At 46.9% G+C, this 15,731-nt stretch overlaps 1 protein-coding gene across 2 annotated transcripts in view; it reads right to left on the bottom strand.

The window, feature by feature from the left end:
* LOC126281616 (torso-like protein) overlaps positions 1-15,731 on the bottom strand; it is a 316,979-nt gene that overhangs the window by 254,430 nt on the left and 46,818 nt on the right. Inside the window, exon 1 of one of the 2 annotated variants that reach the window (XM_049980737.1) lies at positions 5,506-5,570. The exons of the other annotated variant lie outside the window; for it this stretch is intronic. The gene's annotated coding sequence lies outside the window, so the exon portion shown is untranslated. Of the gene's footprint in view, positions 1-5,505; positions 5,571-15,731 lie in introns of those variants that run through there. 2 annotated transcript variants of the gene reach the window in all.

Here is a 15,731-nt window from a genome sequence, read left to right as displayed (position 1 = left end):
AACCCGTAATGTTCAGATGCAGCATTAGTAGTGTCCCACAGTCACGTCACTTAAATATCTGGGCGCAACGTTCTAAAACAATATGAAATGCAACGAGCATATGAGGATTGTGGTAGGGAAGGCGAAAGGTCAACCTCGGCTTATTCGGAGAATTTTACGAATGTGTGGTTCATCAGTAGAACTGAACGTGTATAGGACGCAGGTACGATCTATTCTTAAGTAGTGTTCGAGTGTTTGGGATCCGTACCAGATCTGATTCAAGGCAGACATCGAAGCAATTCAGAATAGGGCTGCTAGATTAGTTACTGGTAGATTCGAAAATCACAAAAGTGTTACGCAAATCCTTCGGGAACTCAAATGGGAATCCCTGGAGGCAAAGCGACATTCTTTTCGAGGAACACTGTTGAGAGGACCGGCATTTGAAGCTGACTGCCGAACGATTCTGCACACGTCAAAACAAGTTATTGCGTCACCTCGGTTCCGACAGTTCCGGAACCTGTAGAGAAAATTGCAATAGGGATCAACATAAACATCATTTCCGCCTTTTTTATTGCTCATGAAAACCACACATTGCATCATGTACCACCACACAGCGAGACCTTCAGAGGTGGTGGTCCAGATTGTTTTACACACCGGTACCTATAATACCCAGTAGCACTCCCTCAGAGTGGTTGGCGGGTCACACCGTCCATAAACAGCCCTTTTCAATCTATCCCAGGCATGTTCGATAGGGTTCGTGCCTGGAGAACAGGCTGGCCATTCTAGTCGAGCGATGTTGTTATCTTGGAGGAAGACATTCACAAGATGTGCACGATGGGGGCGCGCATTGTCGTCCATGAAGACAAATATTTCGGCAATATGCTGTCGATATGGTTGCACTATCGGTCGGAGGATGGCATTCACGTATCGTAGAGCTGTTACGGCGCCTTCCATGAACCCCAGCGGCGTATGTCGGCCCCACATAATGCCACCCCAAAACAGCAGGGAACCTCCACCTTGGTGCACCTGCTGGATAGTGTGACTAAGGCGTTCAGCCTGATCGGTTTGTCTCCAGACACGTCTACGACGATTGTCTGGTTGAAGGCATATGCGACACTCATCGGTGAAGAGAACGTGATGCCAATTCTGAACGGTCCATTCGGCATGTTGTTGGACCCGTCTGTATCGCGCTGGCTGGTGACATGGTTGCAAAGATGGACCTCGCCATGGACGTCGGGAGTGAAGTTGCGTATGACCCAGCCTATTGCGCACTGTTTGAGTCGTAACACGACTGCCTGTGGCTACACGAAATGCATTATTCAACATGGTGGCGTTACTGTCAGGGTTCCTCCGAGCCATAATCCGTAGGTAGCGGTCATCCATTGCAGTAGTAGCCCTCGGACGGCCTGAGTGAGGCATGTCATCGACAGTTCCTGTCTCTCTGTATCTCCTCCATGTCCGAGCAACATCGCTTTGGTTCGACACCTGGACACCTCCCGCATTGAGAGCCTTTCCTGGCACAAAGTAACAATGCGGACGTGATCGAACGGCGGTACTGACGGTCTAGGCATGGTTGAACTACAGACAGCACGAACCGCGTACCTCCTTCCTGCTGGAATGACTGAAACTGATCGGCTTTCGGTCCCCTCCGTCTAATAGGCGCTGCTAATGCATGGTTGTTTACATCTTTGGGCGGGTTTAGTGACATCTCTGAACAGTCAAAGGGACTGTGTCTGTGACACGATATCCACAGTCAACGTCCATCTTTAGGAGTTCTGGAAACCAGGGTGATGTTTTGATGTGTGTACTACGAACAACATACGTTTCGCTTAAAGACCACAGGGATAAGATACCATAAATTAGGGTTCGAGTGCAGGCATATAGACAATGGATTTTCCCTCGTCTCTGTTTGCTGGTGGAACAGGAGAGTAGTGGTGTGAGCCACCCTCCGCCTCGCGCGGATTGTGCAGTGCCTATGTAGGTGTAGGTGTAGATGGCTAGAAGGGCGGAGTGTTAGCCGGAAGACCTGTGCTATTAACTGAGCTCTACGCCCCCCAGTCCGACTGCTCCCTGCGCCGAGGAGAGTAGGTGCAACTAGGCCTGTAGTACACTATGCAGACAGCCGCCGGCTGGCTGTTCACGACAGCAGCCGTGGGCGCCCAGCAGCGAGACCGGCCGACTGGTGGAGAAAGCGGCCGTGGCTCCGCGTGGCGCAGCTGGGACTTGCGCAACGTGCGCCGCGGCCCGGCAACCTACTGCGGCTGGCTGCCCGTCTCTCTGTCCGCCCTCACCACACCACGCCACACCACGCCAGGCCAGGCGGGCGGGCTTCTGTTCGGCTGTCCAGTCGCTTCTGTCTCAACGTCACGTGTGACCTTGCAAGTGACGCGCTGAGGTGGCAGTCACCAGATTCTTCCACCCGGTGTCTGACAGGTAAGCCCCCCACCTACATTCCGAGTGCCTTCCACCCACCAGTCTTTGTTTGATTCTTGTGCATCGTTATAGCACCAGATCCAGTCACCTTTCCTCATCATTGTTTCATATATTGCAACCAGACCTCTGGTATTTCAGCAAGGCTAACGCGTCCAGGATTTTGGTGGCCCCATTTACAGTGTGTTTCAGAGTCTTCCCGACGAACGTCTACGAGCGACAGATCAGGTCATGGGGAACAATTCTTCGAGACAAAATGTACAAGGAAGCTTCCTGGCGACGATACACGTCTTTTATACACTGAGTTGACAGACGTCATGCGACGAATATCATGTCGGACCTCCTTTAGCCCGCCGTCCTGCAGCAACGTGCATGGCATGGACTCAATAAATCGCTGGAAGTCTCCAGCCATGCTGCCACTATAGCCGTTCATAACTGTGAAAGTGTTGCCTGTCCAATATTTTGTGCACCAACTGACCTCTCGATTAAGCCCCGTGAACGTTCCATGGGATTCATATCGGGCGATCTGAGTGGCCAAATCATTCATTCGGAATGTCCAGGATGTTCTTCACACCAATCGCGAACACTTGTGGCCGGGTGACATGGTGCACTATCGGAGGAGAAGTAGTAGATTGGCGACAACAAGGTCGTTAGAGACGGAACACAAGCTCCAGTTAGGGAAGGATGGGGAAGAAAATCGGCCGTACCCTTTCAAAAAAGAAACCATCCTGACAATTGCCTGAAGCGAGTTAGGGAGATCATTAAAACCCTAAACCAGGATGGCCGTCGCGGGTTTGTGCTGTCGTCCTTCCGAATGTGTCATCCATCTTTCTTGGGCAACATGAAGTCCGTAAATGGTCTCCACGTAGTCGAACACAACCATTTCCTGTCAACGATCGGTTCAGTTGCACCAGAGGATCCAGTCTATCCCATGTACAGGAAATCCACACCATGATGAGGCCACCGCCAGCTTGGACAGTGTCCTGTTGACAGCCTGGGTCCGAGGCTTCGTGGGGTCAGCGATGCACTCGAACCTTATCGTCAGCTCTTACCAACTGTAATCTGGAGTCGTCTGGCCAGGCCACAGTTTTGTAGACGTCGAGGGTACGAGCGATGCGGTCACGAGCCCAGGAGAGGCGCTGCAGGCGATGTCGTGCTGTCAGCAAAGGCTCTCGCATCGGTCGTCTGCTGCTATAACCCATCAACGCCAAATTCCGTCGCAATGTTCAAAACGATACGTTTTTGATGTCGCTCACGGACTTTTACGGTTATTTCACGCGGTGTTGCTTGTCTGTCACCACTGACAACTTACGGAAACGCTGCTGCTCTCGCCTGTCAAGCGAAGGCCGTCGGCCACTGCGGCGTCCAGGGTGAGAAATAATGCCCGAAATTTTATATTCTCGGCCCAATATGCCGTGTCTCTAGAAATATTGATTTCCCTAACGGTTTCTCAAATGAAATGTCCCATGTGTCTTGCTCCAATCACCCCTCTGCGTTCAGAGTCAGTTAATTCCCGTACTCCGGCCACAATCATGTCAGATACCTTTTCACATGTATCACTTGAGTAGAAATGATAGCTCCGCCAATGCACTGCTCTTTAATATCTTGTGCACGCGATCTACCGTCATCTGCACATCTGCATATCTCTATCCCATGACTTTTGAACGAGCGAGGTTGCGCAGTGCAAACTGGACTCGCATTCGGCAGGACGACGGTTCAAACCCATGTCCGGCAATCCTGCTTTAGGTTTCCCTAACCCCATGGGGCCGCTGACATGTCTGTTTGGTCCCTTCCCACAAACCAATTAACCAACTATGACTGATGTCAGATAGGCGGCAGAGTGTAGGCACGCCGCGGAGTTCGTATGCAGTGCGTGTTGGCTACAAGCCAACGATCTGCTCTACTTCAAACGTGGTACGTCGAGCTTCTAAAATATCTTTCCCCGCCTAGAAACACTCGTTCTCACTGTTTCATATGTTCAAAATCACTCTGTCTATTGACCAGGATAGGCAGAATGCTTCTCGCTGGTAAGTGCATTCGTCGTCCCATGGCCGTCCCACAGATTGAATAAAATGAAGCCTATGTCACCGAAGCATCACAGAACATTTTGTCTGTAGCAAAAGTTGTTCCCCATGATGTTATCTACCACTCCTATACGTTTGTCGTGAAGACTTTGAAACATCCTGTATGTAAACTGCTGGAAACTGAAAGTGTTGACCAACGCCACCAAAGGGACACTCCAGTATTTCCAAGAATCTTCGTCTCTGAATAATTACTGCTACCGACATCCGTTTTCCCCTGAAAATTGTATTCGTTCCTTGGTCTCCTGCTACAAATCGACCACTACCAAACTGACGGTTACATAGTACCTAGAGGTATCGTAATAAATACGAGCAGTAACGAAAAGATAATCGTTTCATCATCAGGCTGCGATGTGAGACTAACAATTTGAAATAATGAATCATTTTTAACCAATTAGGTCCCTGCAATCGTCTAAGAACAACGGCATAAAAAAAACAAGCAAATCCTAAATATGTGATGAAACTTCGTGGCGGATTACAACTGTGTGCCGGACCGAGACTCAAACTCGACACCTTTGCCACTCGCGGGCAAGTGCTCTACCATCTGAGCTACCCAAGCACGACTCACGCCCCGTCCTTACAGCTTTACTTCTGCCAGTACCTCACCTCCTACCCTTCAAACTTTACAGAAGCTCTCCTGCGAACCGTGCAGAACTAGCACTGCTGAAAGAAAGGACATTGCGGAGACATTGCTTAAGCACAGCCTGGAGAATGTCTCCATAATGAGATTTTCACTCAGCAGCGGAGTGTGCGCTGATACGAAACTTCCTGGCAGATAAAACTGTGTGAAGGACCCCGAAAGGCAAAGATCCCGAGTTCGAGTCTCGATCTGGCACACAGTTTTAATCTGCCAGGAATTTTCCTATCATCGCACACTGCGCTGCATAGTGAAAATCCATTATCTAAACATGTGATGCTTTTATTTTTTACGCTACAACTAAAAGGCTTTTAGAAAAATTACTTCAGCAATTCTGCTTCGTCTACATACAGTACGTTCTTCCAGCAGATGACTCACCTTTCAAATTTCTTCCTTCCTTGAAGCAAACCTAGATGGGAAGACGATTCTTTGCGTGGCACGACGAACAACCTGCCATAAAGAGAGCGCCAATGAGTTTCAACAACGCATCACAGCGTGTATTAAAGTCCTAAGGGACCGAACTGCTAAAGTCACCGGTCCCTAGACTTACACACTACTTAAACCAACTTATGCTAAGAGCAACACACACACCCGTGCCCGAGGGAGGACTCGAACCTCCGGCGGGAAGGACCACGCAGTCTCTGACATGGCGCCCCAAACCGCGCGGTCACTCCGCTTCACCAGAGTGCTGTAATACCAGGTAAACATGTACATGAGGCGCGTTATTTTTTTCCTAATGTTTTTCGTTTATTTGTGCCATCTAAGCCAACCTCCCGTACATAAAGGATCACTCACACAGTCATAGACTGTCAATTTGCATACAATATTAATTACATTAGTTGTAAACGTATTACTTAAATCATGATGTGATCATATCATTACATAAGATGTCACTTAAAACGCCAATTCTAAAAGAAAAACACAACATTCACGCTTCCAGGCGGCTTTCGTGCCGTGCGCTGCTTACATTTCATAAGTTGTACGACATAATGATATTCACCTACTTAACGTCGTTCTCCGAAATTTATACATGAATGCACAGTGGTCCGCAAACAAAATATGCTACGCCATGCCAGTTGTCTGTCCGTATATACTTCACTCTACCCGTGCGAACCCGGGCCGTATCGCTTGTCGTTGAATCAAATGCAGCCTATCTCGAGCGCTTCGTCTTGGGATCCTCTAGTCTGACAGCCGGCACAAGCTGACTGATGTGAATAAAGTAACCGTCCGTGCAGGACTGACTACGCAAGAACTTGATTTATCCTCCAGCAGCTGCAGTTATTTGCGTACTTGTTTCAGGACGAGCTTCTACTCCTTGTTGCAGATGATCCCGCACCTGCAAGCCACTAGAACAAAACACTGAACGCTTTCTTCCTAGACTGAATGCGGCACTGAGGATATTGTTCGGCGTACGTACGCATGGCTGTTGAACGATAGCAGTATACCGGGTATGTACACTACTGGCCATAAAAATTGCTACACCACGAAGATGAAGTGCTACAGACGCGAAATTTAACCGACAGGAAGAAGATGCTGCGACATGCAACTGATCAGCTTTTCAGAGCATTCACACAAGTTTGACGCCGGTGGCGACACCTACAACGTGCTGACATTAGGAAAGATTCCAACCGATTTCTCATACACAAACAGCAGTTGACCGGCGTTGCCTGGTGAAACGTTGTTGTGGTGCCTCGGGTAAGGAGGATAAATGCGAACCATCACGTTTCAGACTTTGATAAAGGTCGGATTGTAGCCTATCGCGGTTGCGGTTTATCGTATCGCGACATTGCTGCTCGCGTTGGTCGCCATCCAATGACTGTTAGCAGAATATGGAATCGGTGGGTTCAGGAGGGTAATACGGAACGCCGTGCTGGATCCCAACGGCCTTGTATCACTAGCAGTCGAGATGACAGGCATCTTATCCGCATGGCTGTAACGGATCGTGCAGCCACGTCTCGATCCCTGAGTCAGCAGATGTGGACGTTTGTAAGACAATAACCATCTGCACCAACAGTTCGACGACGTTTGCAGCAGCATAAACTATTAGCTCGGAGACCATGGTTGCAGTTACCCTTCACGCTGCATCACAGACAGGAACGGCTGCGATGGTGTACTCAACGACGAACCTGGGTGTACGAATGGCAAACGCCTTTTTTGGGATGCATCCAGGTTCTGTTTACAGCATCATGATGGTCGCATCCGTGTTTGGCGACATCGCGGTGAAACCACATTGGAAGCGTGTATCCGACATCACCATACTGGCGTATCACCCGGCGTGATGGTATGCCATTCGTTACACGTCTCGGTCACCTCTCGTTCGGATTGACGGCACTTTGAACAGTGGATGTTACATTTAAGATGTGTTAAGACCCGTGGCTCTACCCTTCATTAGATCCCTGCGAACCCCTACATTTCAGCAGGATAATGCACGACCGCATGTTGCAGATCCTGAACGGGCCTTTCTGGATACAGAAAATGTTCGACTGCTGACCTGGCGCCGTCCCGAACGCACACGTTTGCGGTGTTGTGTTAACGGCAAGATGCGCATGTGAGGGTAATTCCCAAGCCCACTTGATCCTAATCTCCGACCAATGGTGTGGAATAGCACAGAATGTTGCAGGGAGTGAATCGCTTACTCTCGGACGGCAGGCGCAGACGTGAAGGCACTACGACCCACTTGGTGCACAACATGGCGACCCTCCCTTGTGGAAGTCACAAGCGGTCGACCGGAACCTTGACGAGCGTTGTGCCTGCTCTCAAGTCCCTAAATCCGGATGCCACACAAATCTGATTGTTGCATTATGCAATCAGGCGGCCAAACGGAAATCCACGATAGGGGCCCTTTTCAAAGTCTGTCAAATGCTGATAACGGACTATCGAGTAGTCGGCATCTCAGCGGCCTTCACAGTACTCACTCAACACATGCTCTGTTCACGCCCCTTATCTATGCCATCAAGCCTGGCAAGAAAGTTAAAGACTAACAACACTCTGGTGGTCCTTCTACCTGTCGCACAGAGTTGCAACTTTACAATCATTTACGAGGTCTGTTGAAAAAATTACGTAATATTACTAACTTCGCGCCAGTGGTGTGTTGGAGCGAAATGTGATTGTCATCCCTGCACAAGCCTGCGTTTAATGTGTAACTGCCGGGCGTCTCATTGTTGTATCTCTATTGATAGCGTTCGGTGCTGAACTGAGTGGAACGTTGTGTCGCACAGTTTGCGAATTTCGAGATGACAGAGTCAGAGGAGCACAAAGCGTCTGCATTACATTTTTCGTAAAACTCAAGAAAACCTTTACAGAGACCAAATGATGCAGGAAGCCGACGGTGATGAGTGCTGAAGCCGTACTCGCTGTTATGAATGGTTCACAGGGTTTAAAAATGGCCGGACGGAAGTTAAAGATGACCCTCATTCAGAAAGTCCTTCGACGTCTACCGACGACGCTAGTGTCAGGAATGTCAACGAAATTGTTGGTGCCAAACGGAGACTTACTGCCAGGCAGATTTGCAGAAGAATGAAACTTTTCAGTTGGATCATGTCGTGAAATCCTGCCACAGTATTTTGGAATGCATCGGACTGCCACCATGTTCTTCCCACGTCTCACAACTGAAGACAAGAAAGTCCTTCGCCTCGCAATCTGTGAAAGAGTTTTTGGATCGCGCAAATGAGAACGAGCTGTTCCTTAAGAGAATTATAAGTATAGATGAGACGTGAGTCTACGGATATGATGTTGACACAAAGGTTCGATCTTCACAGTGGATCGGGAAAGGTCCTCCGGGAAAAAAAGAAAAAGAAAGAAAAAAGAAAAGCTAGTTAACCCATGGTGCTATCGGGATGTGCTGCGACTCCTGAGAGAAAATGTGAGAAGGAAACGGCATGAAATGTGGCGACACAATTCATGGCTCTAACATCACGGTTCGCACCCACACATTCATCCCTGTTGGTGCGTGACTACTGCACAAAAAACGAAATCACTGTGCAACCTTATCCTCCGTGCTCTCCAGATTTGGCCCCTACGGTCTTTTTTCTGTTTCCAAAGTTCAAAAACCCCTTTTAAGGGAAAAAAAATTTGCAACGATGGACGAGATTCAGCAAGAGACGTACCGAGACTGCTTCCGGAAGTGGAAACGGCGTTGGGAGCGGTGTATCAGTTGTGGAGGAGAGTTTTTCCAAGGAGACCATGCACCATAAGTAAAAGGTAAGCGGAGAAGAATTTTGTGGACAAAGTTGCGGAATGTTTTGAACAGACCTCGTATATACATGCGGACGGCGTCTACCCATACAAAGTTACACACATCTGACAACGCCTGCCCGGTGCTTCTCCTTTTTGTCAGAGAACATATACTCAGGGACTTCAGAAAGTAGGCCGAGTGGTTCTAGGTGCTACAGTCTGGTACCGCGCGATCGCTACGGTCGCAGGTTCGAATCCTGCCTCGGGCCTGGATGTTTGTGATGTCCTTAGGTTAGTTAGGTTTAAGTAGTTCTAAGTTCTAGGGGACTGATGACCTCAGAAGTTAAGTCCCATAGTGCTCAGAGCCATCTGAACCATTTCAGAAAGTAAGTCAAACACTCCGTTGCCCGCTAAGTCCACTGCGTAATCCCGGAGACACAGGTCTACTGCGGTAAAGATAACAAATCATCACACTATGCTGTGAAACGGCGAAGAAACTGGAAACATACTCCAAGGTTGAAGTAGACCGAACAGTAAGATAACTGTGGACACATGCATTTCACAATGAAATTTGGACGATGTATGAACTCAAATGTAGTGCCTCCACGCCATAGTGAAAGAGTGGCAATAATTTGGCGATGCGATCGGGTAGTCCAGTTCAGATATTGCATCGTGAAATTTCCATTTTTGGACAATCGGAAAGAAAACGGGGGGGGGGGGGGGGGGGGGGGAGAGAGAGAGAGAGAGAGAGAAAAGAGAGAGACTCCGTGACCAAGGAGCGGTTTGCTGCGGTCGAGGAATATTCGACTGCGAAACTTTTCGAACTTTGGTACAGATTTGGAGACAATGTTGAGAAATAGTGTCATGTATCTGTTTCACTTTTAAGTGTTGTGTAGCTTTCCATAAAAGTTACACGGCCTGCTATAATAATAATAATAGTAATAATGATGTAACTTTCGTATATACGGGGTATTAAAATAAAACCTCCATATTGTGTGAAAGTGTGGGCCAAAACGAGACAAAAATGTACAATAATCTCGGGCACTATGATGGATACCTAAAAGAGTTTTGGGCACTTGCTCATCTTCGCTGCTGTGAAACACATCTCATCTGCTGCAAGCTCTTTCGTTCTCATATTTTCAGAGGTGCTTGTATGAACCAAAAGAATAAAAAAAGGTCCAGTAAACATGGGCTAAAAACGCATACCTAAAGAGCTACGTACATTTGCTCATTTCCGCTATTGTGAAACGTATCTCTTGAATCCAACAAGTGCTCATAGCTCTTAAAGTATGCGATTTAGAGCTCATGTTTACTGGACATCTCATCCCTAATATCACTTCTCGAAACATGGAATATTTTTTAACACCCTGTACATGTGCATAATTTTATATTTTATTTTATTTATGCTTTTTATATGCTTGTTTTGTGTTAAGTTGAAAAATTTGTGAATGTACTATACATGTCATCAGAATGATGTATTATATGACGTGCAGTACAGACTACTACAGGACATGCAATTTGATGACCGTAATAAGTGACAAGAAAATTCTCGCTACGATAGTGTGTGTGTGTGTGTGTGTGTGTGTGTGTGTGTGTGTGTGTGTGTGTGTGTGTGTGTGTGTGTGTGTAGGGGGGGGGGGGGGGGGTGCGGGGTTCAGGGTAGAGAAGTAGGTGAAAGCGCTAACATTCACACTCGACGTTCAAAGAATGATTTACAAATACATGAAAGTGCTTTTATAATACAGACGGCTCATCTTATGGTTTATAAAGTTAGACAGCCTGAATCTAACTGAAATAAATAATCTTTGTAAGATGCCAAAGCCGAGCTGTGTAAGTTGTATTGAATTCTGTAATAACTTCTGAAATAATTAGCGGTTTGATTAAAATCTTAAAAAAACCCAAGGGTATTGTCCAGAACTGACACGATTCGCGGAGCTCACGCGAAACACAAGATGGCCGTGCCGTGATACGGACAACCTTGTAGCGCTCGTGACCATTTTGTGAGACGGAGACCATGACAACGTTACCATTCGAGCACTTAAACTGCAGGCCTTACACAGTTATATAAGCCGCCGGTCCAGCATTTACATTTTAAGTTGTTAACTGCATTACTACGTCTGTACACCTCTTCCTTCTTACGACCTCAAAAGCGGTTTGCATAAAAAGTGTATTACCTTAAATAATGAGAATGAAACGTTTCTAAGGTCATTTAGACGTCTGCCCTTATCAAGATCAGTTTTCTTATTTACATACTGCGCAAGGACAACTAATGATTCCATGGTGAAGGTAAATGTTGTACACACAGTTACCTGAGCTGAATACGTAATAACATCGTAATAAGCTCTTAGCGATAGCTAACTACAGTTACGCGAACATTAGCCACGGTAGTGAAAAAGCCAATAATATTTCCATTTTCAATCAACTGACTTGCATAACTGATGTCAAGTCATCTAGAACGCAAACTCGCACAGAGGAGTTGACCAGATTAAGAGACCTTCTAGAAAACAACGGCGTGAGAGGCGAGAATGACTAAAAAGAGAAGTTTAATTTAGTCGTTACCACTGATATATTCACGTATGAATACTAGCTGCATTCGAATTACAGAATGGAATTAAAGAAAGCGACTGCTCTAACTATTTAGGACGTGGTCCACAAAAAGGATAAGTGAACGAACTGTCGCAAATATTTCGAATGGACCAAGTTTCGAGTAAAGACAAAGTGTGTTAGAAACGAGCAGACAAACTAATTCCAGGGCCTGGAGTCCCTTGTTAGATATGTGCTCGTTAAACCCGAAGAATATAATACGACAATTTTCGTGAAAATTACCGACGCCTTGATCAAACTGCAAGGAGTTGCCCTCTTAGCGTTGAGACTGCTCACTTCTGAGGGCTTGCACGCCAGACCTGGTGCTGTGTATGGTTTCTTCCGTAGTCTTGGTCACTAATCAAAATGCTTGAACATTATTAACACACCATAAATACGATTTCTGAAAATAGATATTAGATACGTACGATGTTCTGCTCGAGAACTTGAAAACATGTTAGGAACCTGAAACCGAAAAAAAAGAATTGAGAAAGGTTTTCGATGTATAACGGGCGATCAAAAATTATCGGTCTGAGGGCGTTAGTGCAGCGTGTATGCAACATAGCACAACTTGGATGCGGTTACATAACCACTAGCATGTTAGGTATCAGTGTGGCACTCGTGTCTTTCCCACGCGTGTGCGATAGACGCGGGAACGTAAATCATAGCGACGCTATTACCAAATGCGTCCAATGAGAACCAAAGTGGTGCTATACTTTTCTTGGACGCCGAACGGTACACCGGTAGGCACCCATAGCAGAATGAAGAATGTGTGTGGGGCAGCAAGTCTGTCGAGAACCACCGCTACGGAATCGTGGGCGGTACACCGGTAGGCACCCATAGCAGAATGAAGAATGTGTGTGGGGCAGCAAGTCTGTCGAGAACCACCGCTACGGAATCGTGGGCGACAAAGGATGCTGCTGCTGCTTCATGATGACGCACGGCCCCATACCGCAAATGCCGTAACACACAAGTTATGCCGACTCAAGTGGGAGACACTGTAGTCCTGATCTCTCCCCGTACGATTAACATGCTCTCGGTCCCATAAAAAAGGCCTCGAATGGTCGACGACTCCTCTCGGATGCGGATGTGCAGCAGGCAGTTACGGATTTCTTGACACAACAGGTCACGGGGTTTTATCAGACAGGTATCTTGAACGTGGCAACGGCCTTGGCGCAGTGGATACACAGATCACCGAAGATAAGCGCTGTCGGGCGTGGCCGGCACTTGGATGGGTGACCATCAGGGCCACCATGCGCTGTTGCCATTTTTCGGGGTGCACTCAGCCTCGTGATGCCAACTGACGAGCTACTCGACCGAATAGTAGCGGCTTTGGTCAAAGAAAACCATCGTAACGACCGGGAGAGCGGCGTGCTGACCACACGGCCTTCCTATCGGCATCCTCGCTGAGGATGGCACTGCGGTCGCATAGTACCCTTGGGCCACGTGATGCGTCTGTGGGATGATTACGTCGGTGCTCACGGCGATTTTGCCGATTGGCATAACGATTCTGGACTGCACGACCTTCCAACGGAAACTTTTTGATCGGCCCGTATAGCTAAGGTTCAAATGGCTCCGAGCACTATGGGACTCAGCTGCTGTGGTCATTAGTCCTCTAGAACTTAGAACTACTTAAACCTAACTAACCTAAGGACATCACACACATCCATGCCCGAGGCAGGATTCGAACCTGCGACCGTAGCAGTCGCACGGTTCCGGACTGCGCGCCTAGAACCGCGAGACCACCGCGGCCGGCGTATAGCTAAGGAGGAGAGTACGAAATTTAATTTATTCACTGATTACAATCAGTTGCGGATCGAAAAAAATATAGAAAAATAGTATTCATCTAAAATTAGATTTTTAGATATGAGGCTTAATTGTACTGTCAGTATTGCACGGGCATTTTACCGCGTCTAGAACTAGCATTTCGAGTTCCCAAATAGAACAAGCGCAACTACTTTTAATTTTTTTCACGATTTCTCTGGAAAATGATAGGAGGGATTATCTCAACATGGAACTACTGATACGTCGTTCTTCTTTTACTGAATACATTGACATTTTGCATCGATCCTAACGATCGAGTGTTGAAATCTAGAAGAGTGTATGTAATGTGAATGCCCATAGTACACCGTTAATCAACGTGCGAACTCACGAATGCATTCTGGTACATATGATGAACAAATTTCTACAAGAGCTGACGAAAAATACGACGGCCAATAAAAGCAGGTTCCACGGGTACGGGTTCACATTAGATTATCATAAAGGTTGATGAGCAACTCTCGTGCCATTAGCGAGGATTGCCATCAAAAGTGGTCCAATGGGCAACGCAGAGTTCCATCACCAGCGAACCCTTTGTAGGTCGTAGCTTAATGTACGAATATTACTCTGGTCTCCCTCGGTGATCCGTTATTTGTTACACGTCGATATGAAAACGAGAGTAAGCAAATACTGCTGACGATTGCTGTACTGTAGATGTTTAAAAGATTTCGCGACCGAAGGACTGCTCATGTTGCATAGGCAGCCACAAATCCCAGTTTGAATCTGCAATCTTCAGTTGTCCGGAGGTGGCGGAAAGCCAATGGTTGTTGCATGTACTGATTTCATCAGGCGACCACGTATTTCGAATCGAGTACGTTGTCTAGGGGATCCGCAACAGCCTTGCCACCTTGCCAATATTCCGCCAGTCTTTGCAATCGTTTGACTGTGTGTGGCTTGAATTCTCAATTTTAGAAATTTCGTAGGTTCGGTACGTGCGGATCTTGAACAAAACACTCGTCTTTCATAACATATTCGTTAGTGCTATCGTCAGGAAATAGATTGTTTTCATTTAGTTTTCATATTTAAAAAAGGACTACGTTATGTTCCAGTATTACCTAATATCTGCCGTATAAACTTAAATTGGTCTGTTTTTTAAACTTTCTTCTCACTGGATGAAACACGACACACCAACGGTCCATCGCAAATTTCTTCGACTTTCAATTCCATCGTCAGACAACATATAATTTGTCGCCAGAGGTGAGCTCTGCCGGCCGTTGTGACACAGCGGTTCTAGGCGCTACAGTCCGGAAACACGCGGCTGCTACGGTCGCAGGTTCGAATCCTGCCTCGGGCATGGATGTATGTGATGTCCTTAGATTAGTTAGGTTTAAGTAGTTCTAAGTTCTAGGGGAGTGATGACCTCAGATGTTAAGTCCCATAGGGCATAGAGCCATTTGAACCATTTAGAAGGTGAGCTCTGGAAAATACAAATTAACGTTAATATTATAAGAGAAACGGAAGTAATCTCTGAGTGTAAGCACACGAAAAAACTAAGTAAGTTTGGTGGCGTTATGGTTACAGTACTACACGGTACCCGGGAGAACGGGCTCAAATCCCCACCTAGCCATCCTGTTTCCGGTTTACGTACTTTCCCAAAATAATGGCTCCCGCAGATTTCGGTAACTATTTTCGTCCAACCGGGCTGCCTCACCACAAATGATCTCAATGGCAACGACCGGTTGATGGCCTAGCATATCTACCAAACTTAGTTCAACGCTCGAATAGGGAAATTTTCGGTTGGTCCTTGATCTCCTCCTCCAGAATTACAACACCAAACAATCACAATACGATAACACACATAACTCAGTATGCGCTATTGACAGATTTGTGGTGTACACGACTTCTCTCCCCCAGGTTACGTGACCAGTATGACTATCGAAGGATATCCAGCCACAAATGTAAAAAAACAAATTTTTCCAAATCATGAAACCAGTGGGCCCGCTAGGAATCAGAGTGAGATAGTAAACATTGTCAGATATTGATTAATCAGGGCAACCATATGACAAAATAGAGTTTCATAACCTTTAACC

This window comes from Schistocerca gregaria, chromosome 7 (genome assembly GCF_023897955.1).
Source record: "Schistocerca gregaria isolate iqSchGreg1 chromosome 7, iqSchGreg1.2, whole genome shotgun sequence".
NCBI classification, from domain to species: domain Eukaryota; kingdom Metazoa; phylum Arthropoda; class Insecta; order Orthoptera; family Acrididae; genus Schistocerca; species Schistocerca gregaria.
The sequence above is the reverse complement of the archived record's forward strand: the minus strand, read 5'-3'. Positions and strand labels throughout refer to the sequence as shown.